Source organism: Falco cherrug, chromosome 8 (genome assembly GCF_023634085.1).
Source record: "Falco cherrug isolate bFalChe1 chromosome 8, bFalChe1.pri, whole genome shotgun sequence".
Taxonomy (NCBI): Eukaryota; Metazoa; Chordata; class Aves; order Falconiformes; family Falconidae; genus Falco; species Falco cherrug.
The window spans coordinates 29,604,865-29,624,240 of NC_073704.1; the positions used below are offsets into that span (position 1 = coordinate 29,604,865).

Below are 19,376 nucleotides of genomic sequence, written 5' to 3' on the forward strand. Positions count from 1 at the left end.
ACTCAGGAGGTGTGGACTAGATGGGCAGACAGTGAGGTGGATTGAGAGCTGGCTGGATGGCAGAGCTCAGAGAGTTGTGATCACTGTGTAGTTGAGCTGGAGGTCTGTAGCAAGTGGTGTTCCCCAGGGGTCAGCGCTGGGTCCAGTTCTGTTCAACTTATCTATCAGTGACCTGGATGAAAGGACAGTGTCCCCTCAGCACGTTTGCTGATGACACAAAACTGGGAGGAGCAGCTGATACAACAGAGGCTGCACTGCCATTCACAGACGCCTGGACAGGCCAGAGAGCTGGGTGGAGAGGAACCTATCAAAGTTCAACAAAGGCAAGTGTAGGGTCCTGCACCTGGGGAGGGACAGCCCCAGGCACCAGCACAGGCTGGGGGTGACCTGCTCGGAGAAGGCCCTGGGAGTGCTGGGGGACAGCAAGTTGCCCACAGGCCAGCGGTGTGCCATGTGGCCAAGAAGGCCAGTGGGATCCTGGGCTGCATCAGGAGAACCATGGCCAGCAGGTGGAGGGAGGTGACCCTGCCCCTCTGCTCTGCCCTGGTGAGGCCCCATCTGGAGCGCTGTGTCCAGTTCTGGGCTCCCCAGTTCAAGAGAGACAGAGAACTACTGGAGAGGGTCCAGCAGAGGGCTATGAAGATGATGAGGGGATTGGAGCATCTCCCTGATGAGGAAAGGCTGAGAGAGCTGGGCCTGTTTCGTCTGGAGAAGACTGAGAAGGGATCTTACCAAGGTCTACAACTATCTTAAGGGTGAGCATCAAGAGGATGGGGCCAGGCTCTTTTCAGTGGTGCCCAGCGACAGGACAAGGAGCAACAGGCACAAAGTGCAACACAAGAAGTTCTATCTGAATAAGAGGAAGAACTTCTTTACCTTGAGGGTGACAGAGCACTGGAACAGCTGCCCAGAGAGGCTGTGGAGTCTCCTTCTCCGGAGACATTAAAAACCTGCCTGGACATGATCCTGTGCAACCTGCTCTAAGAGAACCTGCTTTAGCAGGCAGTTGGACTAGATGATCTCCAGAAGTCCCTTCCAACCCTGACCATTCCGTGATTCTGTGAAAATGGGAAGAGGAAGAACATACAAGAATCTGAGAGAAAGATGGTTTTCTGGCAAGGAGAAAAAGGAATGCAAGAAAACAATCTAGAGCCGTGCACAGTTAGTCTGCTTTTCATCTTGCTTGCAGTGACATAATTGAGGGTGAAGCCAGATGGATGTCAGAATCAGTAGAGAACCAAGAAGAGAATCAACACTAACATGCCTGTGGTTTGTCTAGGCTCCCTTCATCTGTCTGGATTCAAGGCCTGGTTACTAATGTGTGTGTTGTCTTCAGAATATCTTCAGCTGGAATATTCCAAGGTACCATCTGGTTTATTTCCTGCAGATTCAGATTAGGAGCACAATGCAGGCAGTACCCCGCCTCCTCAGAGCCTGGGCTGAGCAATGACCCAAGTGCTGCAGCCAGATGCATGCTGTAGACTAATACTGTAAGGGGACTGGAGAAGAGCAAGAATAGACCAGAGGTACCCCTGCTCCCTTCCTAGCAAACAGTGGTTCCAGCTCTTTCATCCTCTGAACATTTAAGAGTATGGTTTGCGTTCCAGTGTGTGAATACATGAAATGTCCAACTCAAACCTGGAGCAGTGACAAGTCTATGCTGTCATAGGAAATCTTCTGAAATCCAGGTAATCACCTATATAGGTTTTATAGTACAACCAAAATTCAAAGAGAAAGCAGAGAAAGAAAAATGTAAATTAAAATTGTATCGCAGTTTTTGAGAAGGTCTTCCCAAATTCTATGAAAGTTAATGTATTAGTGATCTTTATTCACACTCCTCAAGGTCACAAACAATTTATGTTTGCCCAATTTGAGATGTTACTACCCTTTGCTACACAGAATAATTGAAGATCCAAGTAGTTAAAAAAAAAAACCCTAGAATCTGTATGAAGAAAAAGGTTTTGTGTTCCAGTTTATTTTCCTACTACTGCCAGGTTATTTGGGAGACACATCACCACTAGATAAACAAGCATTGATAATACCAGCATCTGTTTAATAAATATTATATTATAAAGTATTGTTCTTCCACTGTCCTTTTAAACAGAACAAGTTCCTGAAATTGAAAGTCCAGTAACAAAGGGCACAAAAAGAACATGAAATCTGGCAGCAAAATATTGCTTTTTAAACAATAGGCTTGCAAGAGCAACACCCTGTTGTACAGCTCAGTAGAAGGGTACTGACAAATAGTGGAACATAAAATGCCCCATCACTAAACTCCTTTAACATGATAAAGGTTCCTAAAACCCAAGCCATTAAACCAAAACCCAATACAGCAGCTTCAAAATGATGCTGAATTATAACATATCCCTTACGGGTGGCCTTAATGCTGAATCTGGGATGAATTACATGAAAAAAATCACAGGAAATTTTTAACACAAAAAAGAAATCTGAAAGGCAAACACAATGACTGCCATAACAGAGAGTTTAGCAATTCCAAACACAACATAAAAATGTTGTGTGCTTGAAGGCTGTGCTAAATTTTCCTCTGAGAGTGTTTTATGGGATTATAACAGAAACAAAAATATCCTGACAACTTGAAAGAAAAATGAGTGACTTATTAGACCAATTGATAAAGCTGGAAAGAATAGACAAGCTTCCAGGCATGCAGGTGCTTCTTTGGATCTGAAATAGAAACGGCAAACTTCAAAGCTAAATCCAGGTTAGGAACAATTGTGCTGAGTTAGGACATCTGCTTTGCTTCAAATGTTTATTAATTTCTTTTTTAAAGGCTATAAATGATGACCTGGGAAATAAATTTATAATAATATAGCCCAGTAAATGGATTATTATTTCTAAAGCAGGCTTCAATTAGAAAGGGATCTAAGGAGTAAAACTTACCCCAGCAAATCTGCACAAAATCACATTGACTTTCCATAAGATTTACAAACCTGTTTGCTTACATTGCTTTAGAAAATATTAATTGGATTCCTAAGTCACTTAGATGCTTTAGAAGATTTTACTTTCACTGAAAAAGGCAATAAACAAGTCAGGATACTGCCAAGGAGTGGATATAGATGGGTCCTTTTTGCTTATGCAAACCCTACTGTGGCTGCAGAGCCAGCTATGCTGGGCACTGGTGTATTTGCCCGAACAGACCTGGTAACAAGCTCAAAATTTAAGATCTGATATAAGCACAGACAACAGACAACGCCACGCAACACTAAGCAATGCTCTGAGGTGGCTCAGCTGTAACACATCTCTTACGCTAGTCCTGGTGATGATGTAAATATTGTTTTCTAAGTCTGTCATTTGTATTACTGAAACTTTTCACTAGAGAGGGTAGGGAAGGTGAAGCAGAAAAGTAATTTTCTGTTATTGGCCATTCAGGAATTTCCAAGCTGTTACTTTTTCAATTATCTACAACAGTTTCCTTGTTTTTAGAATGAGTGCATGATATCATATCCTGAGCCCTTCCCTTTTCTTCCAGCTTTCCAAGGCACTAGGAGGAGTCCAGCTACAGTCATCGTATGAATTGGTCTGTAATACTGCAGTGGGAGCTGCTTCTGCCATCGTCCGCTTACCTGCCTTATTCACACTCCTGAAGAAATTGCTGCTGCAGGACGAACAACCCTTTAAGCACAGTGAGTATCTGCTAAGAAAGCAAAATATCTATCTAGCTTGTGAAGTTGCATTGGAAAAAGTTGCATCGCTGCTCTATGTATTTACATGTATGTGCAGCTAGGGACACAAGTACAAATGAAAGGAGAACTTGCTGTCATTATCCATCACCGAAGTGACAAGGCAAAGGAGATTCCTGCCCCGGCTGGGGTGAGAAAAGGGATAGCAGTAATGTAGGAGGCTCTTGGAGTGCAGAGACTGGATTAAAGGTGTGGGGCGGGTCTAGGAAAGGGCGAAGGTGCATGCACTGTGTGAGGCCATGTACCCATTTGCTGTGGACAGACAGGAAAAAACAGCTGCTAAAAATGCACACAGAAGCAGCTGTGTGTGAGCACATGGCATTGTGTTAGTGCTGGATGGCAAGTACCTCTTGTTTATTCTTAATCTTGCTTGACTTGCTTGAATGCAATAGTACTAGCTAGTAATAAGCAAAATAAAAGGAGAATAAAAGAACTAGTTTTCTGCACTAATCTCCACTCATCCCTAAAGCATACAGGCCGAGTAAACATTAACAGTGAGTCACTGCTTCTTTTTAGTACAACTATATAACCCATGGTGGTGTTATTGTTACTTCTGCACTTCTCTGTCTTGGTCTTTGGCTCTGAAACAGAGCTAATGGCTCTGCCATTCTTGTTGGAGGGCCTAAGGTTTTGTCTAGATGTCTCTTCAATGTTAATTTATTAGAAACTGGTTAACTGTATTAACATTTATGGTTATATTTATAGTGTATAAATAACTTACTATGATCCAGAATTCACACCATAAAAATGTTACAATGAAAGCAATTAATTGACTTGCATTTATATCTACCAAATTATATTGTGGAAGTTATTTATTAAGCTAGGAACTTGATTTTAAAATAATAGAACACCTGAATTTTCCTGTGCATGTTGCTCTGGTGGCATACCAAACACCAACTTCATTTCAAAGTTGTAAAAGACTTACAACCATGCTTTACATAAAGGCCTCACTCTGTTTTGAATGGAACCAACAGAAATCAGTGGTGATATTTTTGTGAATATTCAAGATAACAACAACTGGCTTCAGAAACGTGCAAATTAGTTTTGTCCTTTCCCCAAATGGTCTTTGGTGAGGCAAGCAACTGTACAGGAAACACATAACCTTTGAATGTCATTGATCACACTACTTGATCCATTTTTTCTTTGCTCACTGAGGTTTTGAGCATCTCATTCATAGGGTCACAGCACAATGTTAGTAAAAATCATTTTTTGTTATCTGTTAAACTGCATTGTGAGGTAAAAACCCTTCAGTTAAAAGTTGCTGGACCCTTTTCTGTTGTTGATGTAGTTAATTTTATGACAGAACAAATCTGCCATTTCCTACAATATAGTTATTACAAGAGTAGCAGGATGCTAAAGATGTGCTGGTGCGCTGCTTAGTCTAGCCCCAGTAAGCACTGAGATTGCTGTGCTAGAGGTGACCCTTAGCCCACCGGCTCCAGGGTGCTGCCTCTGACAGCAACCTGTACTAGGTGCTTCTGATGCAGTTGCAATTAAGTCCAGAGTCAAATAGACTTCACAGGAGGGTTTTTTTAAACGCCTCTCAGCTATTAGTTGACTTGTACTGTGCAACATGAGGGTTTTTTAACTCTCTCATCTCATAGAGCATCATGGTGGATATTCACATCTCCATGTAAATGTTTGTTTCCTGAATTCACTGAGATCTTGTTTCCAACAATGTCATGTGGCAATGAGTTCAGTAAAAACTGGGTTTTTAAAAAAACATTATTTCCTTTCTCCAGATTTAAAACTGCTGCCTTTCACTTCAATTAGATGTAAATTTGCTTATACATCATAGAAGAGAAAAACTCACCTTAGTCTTTTAATTGTGTGCTTTACTGAAGAATGACAATGCAATTTTATTCTTAGTTATAGTTTGTCTGTCTAGAGTATGGCTATGCTTTTTTTTCAGTTTATAAACTCATTTCAAGGGCTTCACCCACAGTTTTAGAATCATAGCATCATAGAATAGTTTGGGTTGGAAGGGATCTTTAAAAGTCATCTAGTCCAACCCCCCTGCAATAAGCCGGGACATCTTCAACTAGATCAGGGTGCTCAGAGCCCCATCCAACCTGACCCTGAATGTTTCCGGGGATGGGGCATCCACAGCTTCTCTGGGAAACCTGTTCTAGTGTTTCATCACCCTCATCATAAATAATTTCTTCCTTACATCTCGTCTGAATCTACCATCTTTTAGTTTAAAACCATTACCCTTGTCCTATTTCAATAGGCTCCACTAAAATGTCCACCCCCATCTTTCTTGTAAGCCCCCTTTAAGTATTGAAAGGCTGCAACAAGGTCTCCCTGGAGCTTTCTCTTATCCAGGCTGAACAATCCTAAATTTCTCAGTCTTTCCTCATCGGAGAGGTGTTCCATTCCTCTGATCATTTTTGTGGCCCTCCTGTGGACCTGCTCCAACAAGCCCATGTCTGTCCTGTGCTGACAGATCCAGAGCTGGATGCAGTACTGCAGGTGGGGTCTCCCCAGAGCAGAGCAGAGGGGCAGAATCACCTACCTTGACCTGCTGGCCATGCTTCCTTTGATGCAACCCAGGCTTTCTGGGCTGCGAGCACACATTGTTGACTCATGTCCAGCTTTTTATCAACCAGAACTTCCAGGTCCTTGGCAGGGCTGCTCTCAATCCCTCCATCCCCCAGCCTGTATTAATATCAGAGGTTGCTCCAACCCAGGTGCAGGACGTTGCACTTGGCCCTGTTGAACCTCACAAAGTTCATATGGGCCAACTTCTGGAGCTTGTCCAGGTCCCTCTGGATGACATCCCATCCCTCAGGTGTGTGAACCCCACCACTCATCTTGGTGTCATTTGAAAACCTGCTCATGGTGCACTCGATGTCACTATGTTATTGATGAAGATACTAAACAGTACTAGTCCCAATACAGACACCGATCTCCATCTGGAAATTGACCCATTGACCACTACTTTTTGGATGCAAACTTCCAACCAGTTCCTCATCCACTGAACAGTCCATCCATCAGATCAGTATCTCTCCAATTTAGAGAGAAGGATGTTGTGGGGTACCATGTCAAAGGCCTTACAGAAATCCAGATAGACGATGTCCATAGCTCTTCCCTTGTCCACTGATGTAGTCACCCCATCACAGAAGGCCACACCTTGGTCAGGCAGGACTCGCCCTTGGTGAAGCTGGCTGTCTCGAATCACCTCCCTGTCCTCCATGTGCCTTAGTATAGCTTCTAGGAGGATCTGTGCCATGATCTTCCCAGGCACAGAGGTGAGGTTGACAGGTCAGTACTTCCCAGGCTCCTCCTTTCTACCTTTTCTAAAAACAGGTGCAGTGTGTCCCTTTTTCCAGTCACCAGGGACTTCACCTGACTGCCATGACTTTTCAAATATCATGGAGAGGGGCTTGGCAACTACATCAGCCAATTTCCTCAGGACTCTGGGATGCATCACGTTAGGTCCCATAGGCTCCTCAGGTGGTCACAAACCTGATCTTCTCTTACAGTGAGAGGGACTTTGCTCCTCCAGTCCCCGTCTTGCAGTCCATCCATTTAAGAGGTGTGGGAAATTGCCAGTGAAGACTGAGAAGGAAATGTTGCATACCTCAGCCTTCTCCTTGTCTGTTGTTACCAGTTTGCCAGTCTTGCTCATTGAGGCGGGTGCGCTTTCTTTGACCTTCCTTTTCTGGCTGACATACCTGTAGAAGCCTTTATTATTTCTTCATTGCATCCCTTGCCAAGTTCAGCTCCACCTGTGCCTTGGTCTTCCTGACCCCATCCCTACACAACCGGGCAATGTCCCTATACTCTTCCCAGGATACCTGTCCCTGCTTCCACTGCCCGTGCATTTCCCTCTTGCCCTTTAGTTTCACCAGCAGGTCTTGACTCATCCATGTTGGCCTCTTGCCTTGCTTTCTTGTTTTCTTACACCTAGGGATTGAGAGCTTTTGTACTCTGGAAAAGGTGCTTAAAGATCTGCCAGCTCTGTTCTGCTCCCTTGTCCCTGAGGGCAGTTTCCCTGGGGCCCTGTTGACTAATTCCTTGAATAGCTGAAAGTTTGCTTTCCCAAAATTCAGGGTCCTGACTTTACTCTTCACCTGACCCATATCCCACAGACTGCCAACTCCGGCAGTGCATGATCACTTCAGCCCAGGCTGCCTCCAAGCTTGATGTCACTGATTAGCTCACTTGCGTTGGTGACCAACAGGTCCTATAGTTAATTATTTTGTTGTCATGCTTAAAAACTTCAAAGATGAAAGAGATGTGAGTTTCCTCTATAGAAACCACCTAGCTCTGCTTTTGTATCCTGTTTATGTATGTGTTTAATAATAACTTTTCCACCACCTTTCATCCAAGAGATGTTAGGTGTACGGCAAAAGTTTAATTAATTAATCTCACAAAGAACTTGTGAGGTAGGTTCCCTCATTTTACAGGTGAGACAGAGAGTGACAGTTAAATTAAGTGACTTGCTTAATATCACACAGTGAGCCAGTGCTAATGCTGAAAATAGAGTTAATGTCTTCTGGTTCTTTGCCCTGTGTTTTAATCATCAAACCAGACTAAGCTGAATGAACCCCTTAAATTATTAAAATAATTGTTCTCAATTTCTTGTTAGACTATGATGTTTCAATCAACTAAGCAGCTGAAACACTTGCAAAAGCTTTCCTTGCTTAGGACTTTTTTAGTCTTTCCTGTTCAGACATTGCTTCAGATATCAGCTGAGTATGTTTGTTTACAGTAATCCTGACCTTCCAAAATAGACTGAAGCAGAATAAGGAACGCAGTTACAACTCACAGCCATCTCTTTGCTGTCAATGTAGCAATGCCTTTTTTCACACTCCCAACAGCCATTCCACTTAATACCCATAGCTTTAATTAATGAAGCATAGTAAAGTTATTGCCCCACAGAAGCAGAATATCAACTGCTGGTTATGCTGTCATGACTAAATGAAAATGTAGCCGAAAGCACAAAAGAGCAATTGTGTCTTAAGAAATCTCTGCTTAGAAGTATGGCTGTGAACTATACGCTGTGTCATGTCTGAATAAACTGGTACATAAAGAGGTGCGACCCTTGAAAACGTGTACAAGAATGGTACCTGTGTTCAGGCTAACGGTATGCTCCAGCAGCTTTATAGCTTTTCTGAGTATAGTCCACATATTTGTTTATGCTGATAGGACATATATAAATTTTTCCAACACTCACCACCATACCTGTTTGATAGTGTTTTCAGTATAGGAAAGAATAAATGGCCTAGAAAATATGTACATAGGCATAAGACTGAAAGAGGCTCAGAAGAGGAAATGAAGAAATAATATTACCATGGCTTGCTCCCTGTTAAACCTGGGTGTAGACCCAGCTGTTTGTTATGCAGCCTTACACAATGCTTTGTATCATATAGTATTTTTGGTGTGTGTGAGACAAGCAGCACAAGGCTGTAGTCAGCTCCAATATTTTTATAAAGACTTTTGCCATATCTAATGACTAGGGAATTGCTGTGCAAGCAGCCTTCCAACTTAATTGCAATTTAACTACAAAATACCTTAAAAATTCAACTGCTTCGTTGCTGAATGCAAATAAGCTCCTAGGTGGTAAAATCAGTCAGTAAGCACTGGCATGCTGTATTTATGGAAACAACTCTGAAGTCATTTAAGATGTTGTAATTGTAAAGAAAGAAGTCACATCTTGCCTACTGAACTGGGGGCTAGACAGAAGGTTCCAGGTAACGAGCCAAGGAGAGATGTTTCGAGAAGACCACCGTTTTCTCTGCAGGGTCAATACTTCTAATTTACCATGCTGTTTCCCTTTGGGGTTTATCTTCTCTTCAAAATGTTAACTATGAGCATATTTTACACTTTGCCACTAGGACTGTGTCATCAGTGGTCAAGTGTCCAATATTGGTCAGAGTACTGCTCCAACTTCACTTCCATTCTGTTAGAGGCTAAGGTGTTTTTCTCACAGACTTGAGAAAATGGCCTGACACCAAGTGATGAGCAGTTTGCAAGACAGTGCTGTGTCTGTGCCCATCTATCAGGGCTAAAGATGCTGCCTTTCAGTGGAGTTTTTGAAAACCAGGCAGGATTTGTCCAGCACCAAGTGGACAAAGAAGATACTTCTGTGATTTTCATAGACTTTGAAACCAAACCCAAGAAAGCAATGCAAATAATTGAAAATATTTCTGTGCCTCTTCAGTTGTGTCTCCTTTTATTCATAGTTTCTATTATTAACTCATCAAATGGGTAATGGTAATCAAGTTTGAGAAGTTGAACATTTTAATCAAACATTAAATAATACTTACGAAAAACAGGGTTTGAAATTATAATGTGCCTAGGTGTTCTCTTCCAGATTGGGAATAGAAAGAAGGCTTTGTGGTCTGTGTGTCTGATCAAAACTAACCAAAACAGCACAAATTAAATACATGCTCACACAGTTCATGGGCAGAGAATTGTTTTCACCAATGATTCACCTGACAGGTATGAAGAATGAGCTGGCTTGAGAAAATCAGAAATTGCTTGTGGATAATCTGAATGACAGTGGAGGATGCATAGTACAGTATCACATTTAGGAAGAGATCTGATAAAATAAGGGCCTTGAATTCTGGATGTAGATGTTATGTAGAAGTCATACTTGTTTCATCTATTACTGAAGAGAACAGAAAACAAGAGAGCCTTTATGACTAAATAGACATCATGTTATTTTACATAATTATTTAAGATCCTACTTTCAGTGGAAAACCTCAGCGTGTCCTGCCTACCTTAGTAATCGCATTACTAATCACTGCTCTTTAACAGGTCTATTGCAGCCTCGTTCTGTTGATTCAGCACAGAAAGAAAACATTTTAGGAATGTCTGTTATTCAAGCAGTGGGATTATAGGCATGGTAACAGTACATGTTTGTGAAAGGTATATGCTGTCTGCCTTCATTCCCCATTTGACAGTGAGAGAGAAACTGAGGTACAGCCATAGTGCTACTCTGAAGTTAATATAATGAATATATTATTATGGAGATTTGATTCGCAGAATTGAGAAAGCATTTGTGGTAATATGGTGCTTATACATTACAGCCAGAAAATGAAACAGAAAAGAAAGTGAAAAGAAATGCATAATGAGGGAGTTGGCCAGTTTAGTTCCATTTATGCAAGCACAACGAAAGGGAAAAAGCTAAGGAATGCCACAAGTAATAAAAAAGTCCAATATCATTTACCTTAAATTGTATTAATTATAAAAGGTGGAGTTAGTAATGCAGGCAAGGTACATTTTTTCCAACATTCCTTATTATGTGTTAATCATGGCACTTGTAAGGATCCAAGAATCTTGGATCACGCAACTTGCAAAATAGCACTAGTGTGTTTCTTGCTGGAATTAGGTATAGCAAGGCAAGTACAAGCTGAAACTGTAAATATGAGGAAGGGCTTTTCTGTTCAATAAATCAAGCAGTTTCTGCTGAAACTAGTTTTGCTTGAGGACTAATTTGAGGTTCCAAGTGTCTTTCAGTGCTGACAGCTGAAGAAGGTAGCTCTGGGCCAGATTGTAATGTTCACTCCTTGCTCTAATGGGCGGATGTGTTTAATTAACCTTTGTTTCTGCAGAAGCAGACATTCTAGCAAGCTGCAGGAATGCTAAAGGAGGGAAATCTAAACAACACTGAACCTAGGCACATTCTGTATATCTAGTACTAGGCAGAGAATGTTAATATAGCCAAATACTGTTTCCTAGGAGATAGGTTTGTATAAGCAACTTCTGTAAAAGAAATTTAACATGGTTCCCCCTGTAGGGCTCCACCCTTCCCATTAATTTCACAAGACCCAGCTATGATCCCGTGTCCTTGGGACTCTTGTGCCTGGTTAAAGATTGGACACAGTCCTCCCAATGAGGGTCACAAAAGCATGTATTCAAGGTGGAAATGTTCTTAGCATTGTTTGGGTAGAGTTGGACCTGACAGTCTTGCTGCCTGTTCCATGCACAGCGGTGATTTCTCCAGATACCATAGCTTGGGCAGATCCTTCCCAGAGTTTCCCGTAAAGTGCACATCTTAGGGATTATAGCTTATTCTTCAGAAGGCATATGGCAAGTCTAATGCAAAGCAGATATCCCTTGCATAAGTTGCTGAGGGCACTGTTTTTCACTTGAAAAACGAAAGCACTGTAGATTTCAAGTAATACAAATACAGCAAACTCCCGGCCACAAGGTCCCTTGGCCCTAATCTTTCACTAACAAACGACCAACTTTGCATGAGTGTTTTGAAAGCATGCAAATCAGAGCTTATCTTCCCTGACCTTCATCAACTCCCTGCCACAATAGCATCATTGTTTGGTATCTCCTCCCCTTAGTAAGCTGCACCCTCCATTCCTCTCGCTTCCTTTCCAGCCCAAATCTTTCCATCTGAGAGACTTTTTAAAGCTCTGCTTTGCCATCTAGTTTTGTTACTACTGTGATCTAAATGCCAACCTCCTTCAGTCCTGGTTGTGTCAGTCTCAGTTAGCCAAGACCCTGTTTTTACTCAAAAGGTGCCATTTAAACTTGAGTGATGGACATTCTTTCTACTCTTGTAGTTTTACAAACAGGGTGTATTTCAGAAACGTTTAGGTTACAGCATTTTTCTTACTGAAACTACACAGTAGCAACACAGTATCTCAATTATAAACAGTACTTTTCCCACCTCAGCACTGCGATGCAGAATTCTTCCCTTCATAGTACCGTGCAGCCATTTCCACACTGCCACAGTACACAGAAACTAGTGTTCAGGCTGCAATTAAGTTAGCGAATTGCTAATCCCATGCTTTGTCCACTGGGTTACTGTTCCAGAATGGAGAGGTGTACACAAATGATGTAACCAAGGAAAAATAAAACTGGCTACAGTTGTCAGGATCGTAAATTCAGTATAATTCTTCAGCTTGTTCATACTGGCCTCTGTATGTTTCTAGTAAGGACTGATGACTCCAAATACCATAAGCTGTGTTAAATTCTTGGGTGATGACAATTTCCTTTATAATGTTGCCCAGTGTGTGAGATTATAGAGATAGGATTGTGTAGGCCTGCTACAAGCAGAATGTCTTATTGCAGAAAGAAGGTTTGCACAGACTAAGGAGAATCTTTATGTCCAGAATGTGGACATAATAGACAATGATTTCCAAAAGCTCTTAGCATTGGCCAAACTCACAGCACAGTCCATGGATGTAGTCAGGCTGAGCTGACAGAGATTACTTTTGAAAATTCTTCACCAGCATGGTTCAACATGCAGCCCACTGACCAAACCTGGTGTGCAGGATCTTCTGTCTGGCCTGAACCATCTTTTTTATGGAAATTCCAAGGAGAGAGCTGCTGCCTCATCCCAAAGAGAAGGAATGGTGGGAGGATGATTCTTAACCATGCTTCTGAGAACAGCACCCTGATACAGATAAGTTGTTGCTGTGCTTCTGTCTGAATGAGTTTGTGAGTGCTTGGGCTTGTGAAAGAAAATACCCCTACATAGCCTGCTTCATTGTCTCCTTGTTGGGCAGGTAAGAACAGCAGCACTCCTCCACCACTGCCACTCTCATTTGCTGCTTGTTGGGGGCAGGGGGCAGATAGGACACACCGTAGGGAGCAAGGGACAGTAGTGTTCTGCTGCAGCCTATTGCTCCACTCAGCCTCCCCCTCAAACCTGCTTCACTGCCCAAGTATGAATGTATGAATAGTAGGAGGTATGAAATCACAGTCCTGAGTTGTTATTGATTGTCATCTCGATAGCCTGGCCTTAAACTGGGGTCTGACTCATACAGCCTCTGGGGCTTGACTAGCCCATTAATATACTTAACATTGCTGTAGGTGTCACTCACTGAGAAGGAATATATGTCAATACATTTGTATTCTTTTGTATTTGTGTGTGTCTCTTCTTTGGCCATCTGCATGTGATGCATGACTCAATTTCCCTGCACAACTGTGTAATTATGGAAATAATTTCAGTAAGAGTGAATTCTGTGTGCATACAAGGATACAGGATTTATGGGTTAATCATGCAGGCTTTTTATTCAAGTGAATACATTCAGCAGAAGTCCTATCTTCCTTCAGAACAGGAAACATAGTGCTGATGGGGACTGAAAAGATGTTGCTGTCCTTAGAGTTGACAGCAAAGCTCGTTCACTAGTGGGAATAGGCACCATTCTGAGCTAATACAAAGATTAAAAGCCAATGGAAAGAATTACAGTATCATCTTAATTTTAACATAATCTAAGTATGAATTATCAGAACTGAGAGCTCTCCCTTAAATACAAGTTTAAACAATGTCTTTATCTTCAGGGAGACTCGTTTAATTGAGATTGATGTAAATCTCAGCTGAAACTTCTGGAAACTTGAGGAAGAGTGCTCCCGGATGAGTCCATGGCTTGGTTTCAGCACATGCAGCCAGTACGTACAGTACAGGGGAAAGCTACATCAACTTTCAGTCAAGCTGAAAGGGTACCTCTTCTGGTTTTGATAGATGGCAGTTAATTACATTTTTCCTCTTTGGAAGAGGTATACACTTCTTTCTTTTGTTAGCTTGTCTGATAATGGCAGGGGATTTTTCTGAGGGTAATCTTGGAACAAAACAGCAGCTCTAGGCACTCTGTCAGAAGCCAAATACAAGGGAAGGGTGGAGTGAAGTTGCTATTTGCTAATAAGAATAGTCTACAAGAAAGTTTCCTTATCTCTCTTCAATACTTGTTCTTCAGAAAGTAACTATGATGAAAAGGCAGGAGCTATTCTTCTCTGCCATAAATTCTTTTCCGATAAGTCTTTTGGAAGAAATCACAATGCTATCTTCATTCAAATCCTTCCTAAGATGCATTTCTTCCATAAAGTGTTTCTATGCTAATCCACTAGGCGTTGCTATTTACATTTTTAAAAGAAACAGATTACTAAACCTGGACTGATTGTAGATTAAGAATTCCTAAATGCATGCATGTCCCATAGGAAAGCATAGTCCATGGGAAGAATCTATTGCCTCCTGGCAGTAGTTCTTTGTATTGTGTTTTTATTTCTTATTGTTGATTGTAATCTTTACAGGGAAGGGGCGTTTGTCTTTATGCACCTTTAAGGCATCATATATGTCTGTAACTTTATGCAAATTAGTGAAGATCAAGAAAGAAACAAGAAGTAATTTTACAATACAAATTAGCTTTGCCTTGAATAGCAGTTAAATTCTACTCCGTCATCCCAGTGTAAATCCAGACTTGGTGCTGAAGTCACTGCAACGTAATATTGTCATAGCTCTTGATGCAAAGAAGACTGAAAGGGAAAGGAGGCCAGTAATGCTGCATCTAATAGATTCATTCCCATTATCTTAGACTATGCAAACATTAAATAACCCCATTTGTCTCTTCAGGACATGTTGGCTCTATGCTGCTTTGTGCTATAGGCTGCTAATACAACTCAGAAATGTGTATCTGCTATTTAACAGTGTATGAAGCAGTGGTTCCTAAACCAGGTGCTATATTAGTGAGGTCACAAGTTTCAAATGAGGTCACAAGATACATGAAATTAAATTTGATCACATATTTATGCTAGTATTGGGAGTTGCATTAAATTCTTGCTCTACCATAGCAGTTTCTTGCAGTGAAAAAATTGGGGAACTGCTATGTTGTATTCTATGAAAAACTGGGTGGAGAGACTATTTCCTCTGAGTCATCGGTGGGAAAAGTCCATTATTACAGGGGTGAAACATGTGAACATGACAGCTGAAACTGAAAAAATCCCTACAACTCTGAACAAATTCAAATAAGTTGATACAGAATATTTCAAATCCAAAGGTGTCAACTCCATTGCTTTCCATAACTGTAATTAATTTATACGTCCAAAATATTATGTTGTTATAATAATTATCGTAACAAAGTTAATTATAAATCAGTCCTTCACAACCAAAATACACTCACTGCTACGTAAAACATGACAGTAATTTATGCATGATATAATGAGAAGATGAGAAGAAAGGAAAAAGATTGTTACATCCATCAGAAATAGATGGACCCTTTTTTTTTTTTTTTTTTTTTTTTTAGCAGTGTGTACATATCTGTGCTGGAATCTGGCAAGGAAGCCCTGCCAGTAAGGGCAGGGGATGTTGTAGAGTTAGCAAGCCCAGGAGCCAGGAAGGAAGGCAATGCTTCCTGATACTCATTAGCAAACTCAGAGGAAGGACAGCATCCTGCCTAGTCATGCTAAATCAACTAGAGAGACCCTGTTAACAAAGCAAATCCCTTACCCATCCTTGTTTAAGCAGAAGGATATTCAGACTTAGTTAGGAAAGAGAAGCCATGATTTTGTACATGGGTGTGCAAAGCACCCATTGAACTTCACTCCTGTACTGTGACTTCCTAATTTGTTCAAGGGAACTGTAAAATTAAGAACCTGAGGGCTGACGTCTCTTTGTTTTGCCTCCCTTTATCAAGCATACTTGGTCAGTTTTCACCTTTTTACGCTATGCCTCGCCTTCAGTATTTATGCCATGTCCCATTAAAATCCTCAGCTGGGAACTTCATTCTTTCGGCTGCACAGCTACTGCATAACATTTGTCAATCTGGGAATTTCAAATAGTGTGACTTAGTGTGATTGAAAAGCAAATGGTTTGTCTTTATACACAGAACTGCCATATCCCCTAAACCAATGCAATTCGATTCTGACCTGGAAAGGGACATCAGAGTTCAGTCTCTCATGCCCTCATGGTGCTTCACTTCTTGTAGTTACCAGTATACAAACAGAACAGGAAGTGTTTGTAATACTAATATTTTCAAGAACCAACCACTGTTAACCACATAGTTTATGGTTTTAACTGTTTACTAATGGATTTGGTTGTCTCACAGCATTTAGACAAATTGACACAAATGGCAGCTTAGATGACAGTTTTAAAGCTGTCATCCTTATGGGGCGATTCCACACACAAGTTACTATCAGCAAAATTGCAAAAACACTTGTAAAACCTTTGTTAAATAACTTAAATTGAAATTAGCATGTGCTCAAACCAATGTAAACAACAAGCCATACAGACCAGAATATATTAAAAACAAAAACAAGAAAAAACCCAAAATAAACCAACAACAAAAACCTTAGGAAGGGGAAGCATACAAAGAAGAATGCTGATGTTAGGCTAAATTCTCAGGCTATGTTTCATTACTGTAACCATTTATGAAGGACTTTCAAGCCAGTTGTGATATTTCTCCCCTTTGTGTTTATAACTCTGATATATCCTTAACTGTCATGTTCCTAGCTAAACTTTTCCTCTTGAAAGTTTCTTAGTCAACATTATTTCTAGTCAGATTTGAATCAGCAAAGCAGAACATTTCCTGTCCTTGGGAGGACAAATCTATACTGGATATTAGGAGCCTGTGTCAGCGCTAACAGGATGCAGGCCAGGAAGCTATGCATTTTATTAACAGGAACTAGAGCAAGAGTAGCAAAGTTTTTGCAGGATTAGAATGAAATGTTTGTACGTGGAACAGAGTAAGACGTGGAATTGAAAAATGTTTTATATAACTAAAATAAGGCTACCAGCAAAGTAGTTTGCTAGATTGGGAAATTATCAGGAGTTTACGAGGCAAAGCTTAAGCTCAAAAACTAGATTTCAATGAAAGTTCTAGCCGCCTAACTAACTGGAATCATGTCTCTGGCATGCTGAAAAAGGCCACTGTGGTGAATTGAGAGTCCAAATGAGTTACAGCCTGGAGCAACAAGCCATTGACACTCTACTAACAAATGAATAGTAAAAAATTTGGAAGTTAACAAAAATTAAGCTAGAATTAGCATTGATCAACAAGAATAAAAATTGACTCAACTTCTCAGGCTGGAACACAAAGCATGCTTCTCGGGGACTTAACTGTGCACATGGGCCAAAATGCAAATAGGAAGTAGCTCTGTGGTGTGGATTTAAAATAAGACCAGGAGTAGACACAAGTGTGGTACCATCTAATGTATTATAGCTGTCTGCTGGTCAGCATTTCCTGATCTGGACTAGCATGGATTCATACCTCTTCTGGCAGCGACCCGAGAGTTTCCTCACAATCCAAACCTGTGACAGAGCAAACTTGGTTGTTTCATATTTGCTAGGTGAAGTAGGAATGTGTGTCAAAAAAAAGTGACAAACATTTTATGTGTCAGCTTTACAGGCTGCTCTTCCTGTTAATTACAGCTTTCCACTGAATGAAGTCTCTGACAGGGATAGGTGAGCATCACGCTCCATTAGCTGGTTGGAAAAGCATAAAAAGCCTTATTTCTTCCATAAGAAGGAACGCATATTTAGCTTCAGGGATATAGAAACTTTCTTGAGAAATAAATCCACAGCTTTTTTCATTGCTGATTTGTGACCTAGAGATCTGTAAAATCATGAAGTATCCTCCTTTATGACAGCTGCAGATTTATTACAGCTAATGTGGCAAGGGAAGCAGCCCTTTTATTATAAGCTTTTAAATGGGAGGAGATGAAAGTTATTGATTAAATTGATGCTGTAGGTGCAGCAACCAAAGACAAAGCATGGCAATCACACCTACTTGTTTTCACACTTGCGGGTTTTGGGAACTGACAGGAAAGATTACTTTTGATTTATACCTATTTCTGAGAAGTAAGGCCTGATGATAATCATCAGGTAGTTCACCTGTCTCATGCAACAGCTATGTCAAAAGTCAACAGTTATACTACAAGGCAGAATGAACTTGTGTGTGGAGTCACCCCATGAGCACAGCTTCAAACCAAGCTGGAAAATTCTGGGGATGAGACAGTGTGTTTCCCACAGCCACTGATTTTCTTTTAACTAGAATAAACTCCTGTATCTGAGGTCTCTTAAGGCCCTCTGCAATGATTGGGCATATCCTTTAATGATAGGAAATGATTCCTATCTTTTAATGCAGATTCTTCTAACACAGGTAAGAGTCCTAAGTGAACCTTTTATGTCTGTTTGCAAAATAATGTCCCATCAGAAGTTTTTAATTTTCTTCATGCTGCAGTCTTTACCTGCTTCTACTTTTTAACTGCATTGTTTGAATGACAAGAATTAAGAAACAAGAATTCCATGAAGATACATAGAACCTTAACGGCAGAAGAGCTAGCTATGGCTTAGTGTACTGAAAATTTTTGTAAGAATCACAGCTCTCTCTGGGCAAGGAATTCTAAAAAGAAATATAAAGATGAGCTATTTTTATCCAGTTATTAAAGATGACCCCCAAAGTTTAAGGAAAACTGAACTCTACAGGCAGAGTTGCGCTCTATGATTCAGACTGTATTTAGAAATGGCAGCTTAGACCTATCTCTGTTAATACCATACAGCAAAGTAAGACAGTACGAATCGGCTAAGTGGAAAAGGAACTGAGTTTTACCATCTTTTCCTGAACTGAAAATTTCCCAAATTATCCCCAGAAAACCCTTGAAGCTGTTTTAAGAAAAGCCACAAGGAAACTGTTACTGAGCCTTCAGTGCTGAGAAGTCAAAGAAGCCCAGCTGATCCAAACAAAGGATTCTTTACATGCTAATGAAAAGAGAGATTCAGCAGGTGGATGCATTGCTTAGACTGTGAAAAACTGAAAAGGCAGAACAACATGAAGCTGAATCTAGCACAGACGTGACATGACTATTGCATTTTGCATTTGACATAACGGGTATCTTCAGCCATAATGGCCATATCCATTGCATTTCTGCTTTCCAAAGAGCATGAAGGACTGCCCTTCCTGGGAAGGAAGTGGCAGCTGCCACAAGACTATAATA

The 19,376-nt window shown here is 40.9% G+C and overlaps 1 protein-coding gene across 1 annotated transcript in view; it reads left to right on the top strand.

The window, feature by feature from the left end:
- The first annotated feature begins 3,487 nt into the window (after positions 1-3,487).
- The window catches only part of RALB (RAS like proto-oncogene B), a 49,546-nt gene continuing 33,657 nt past the window's right edge, over positions 3,488-19,376 (top strand). Inside the window, exon 1 of the mRNA XM_005432459.4 lies at positions 3,488-3,641. The gene's annotated coding sequence lies outside the window, so the exon portion shown is untranslated. The remainder of the gene's footprint in view (positions 3,642-19,376) is intronic.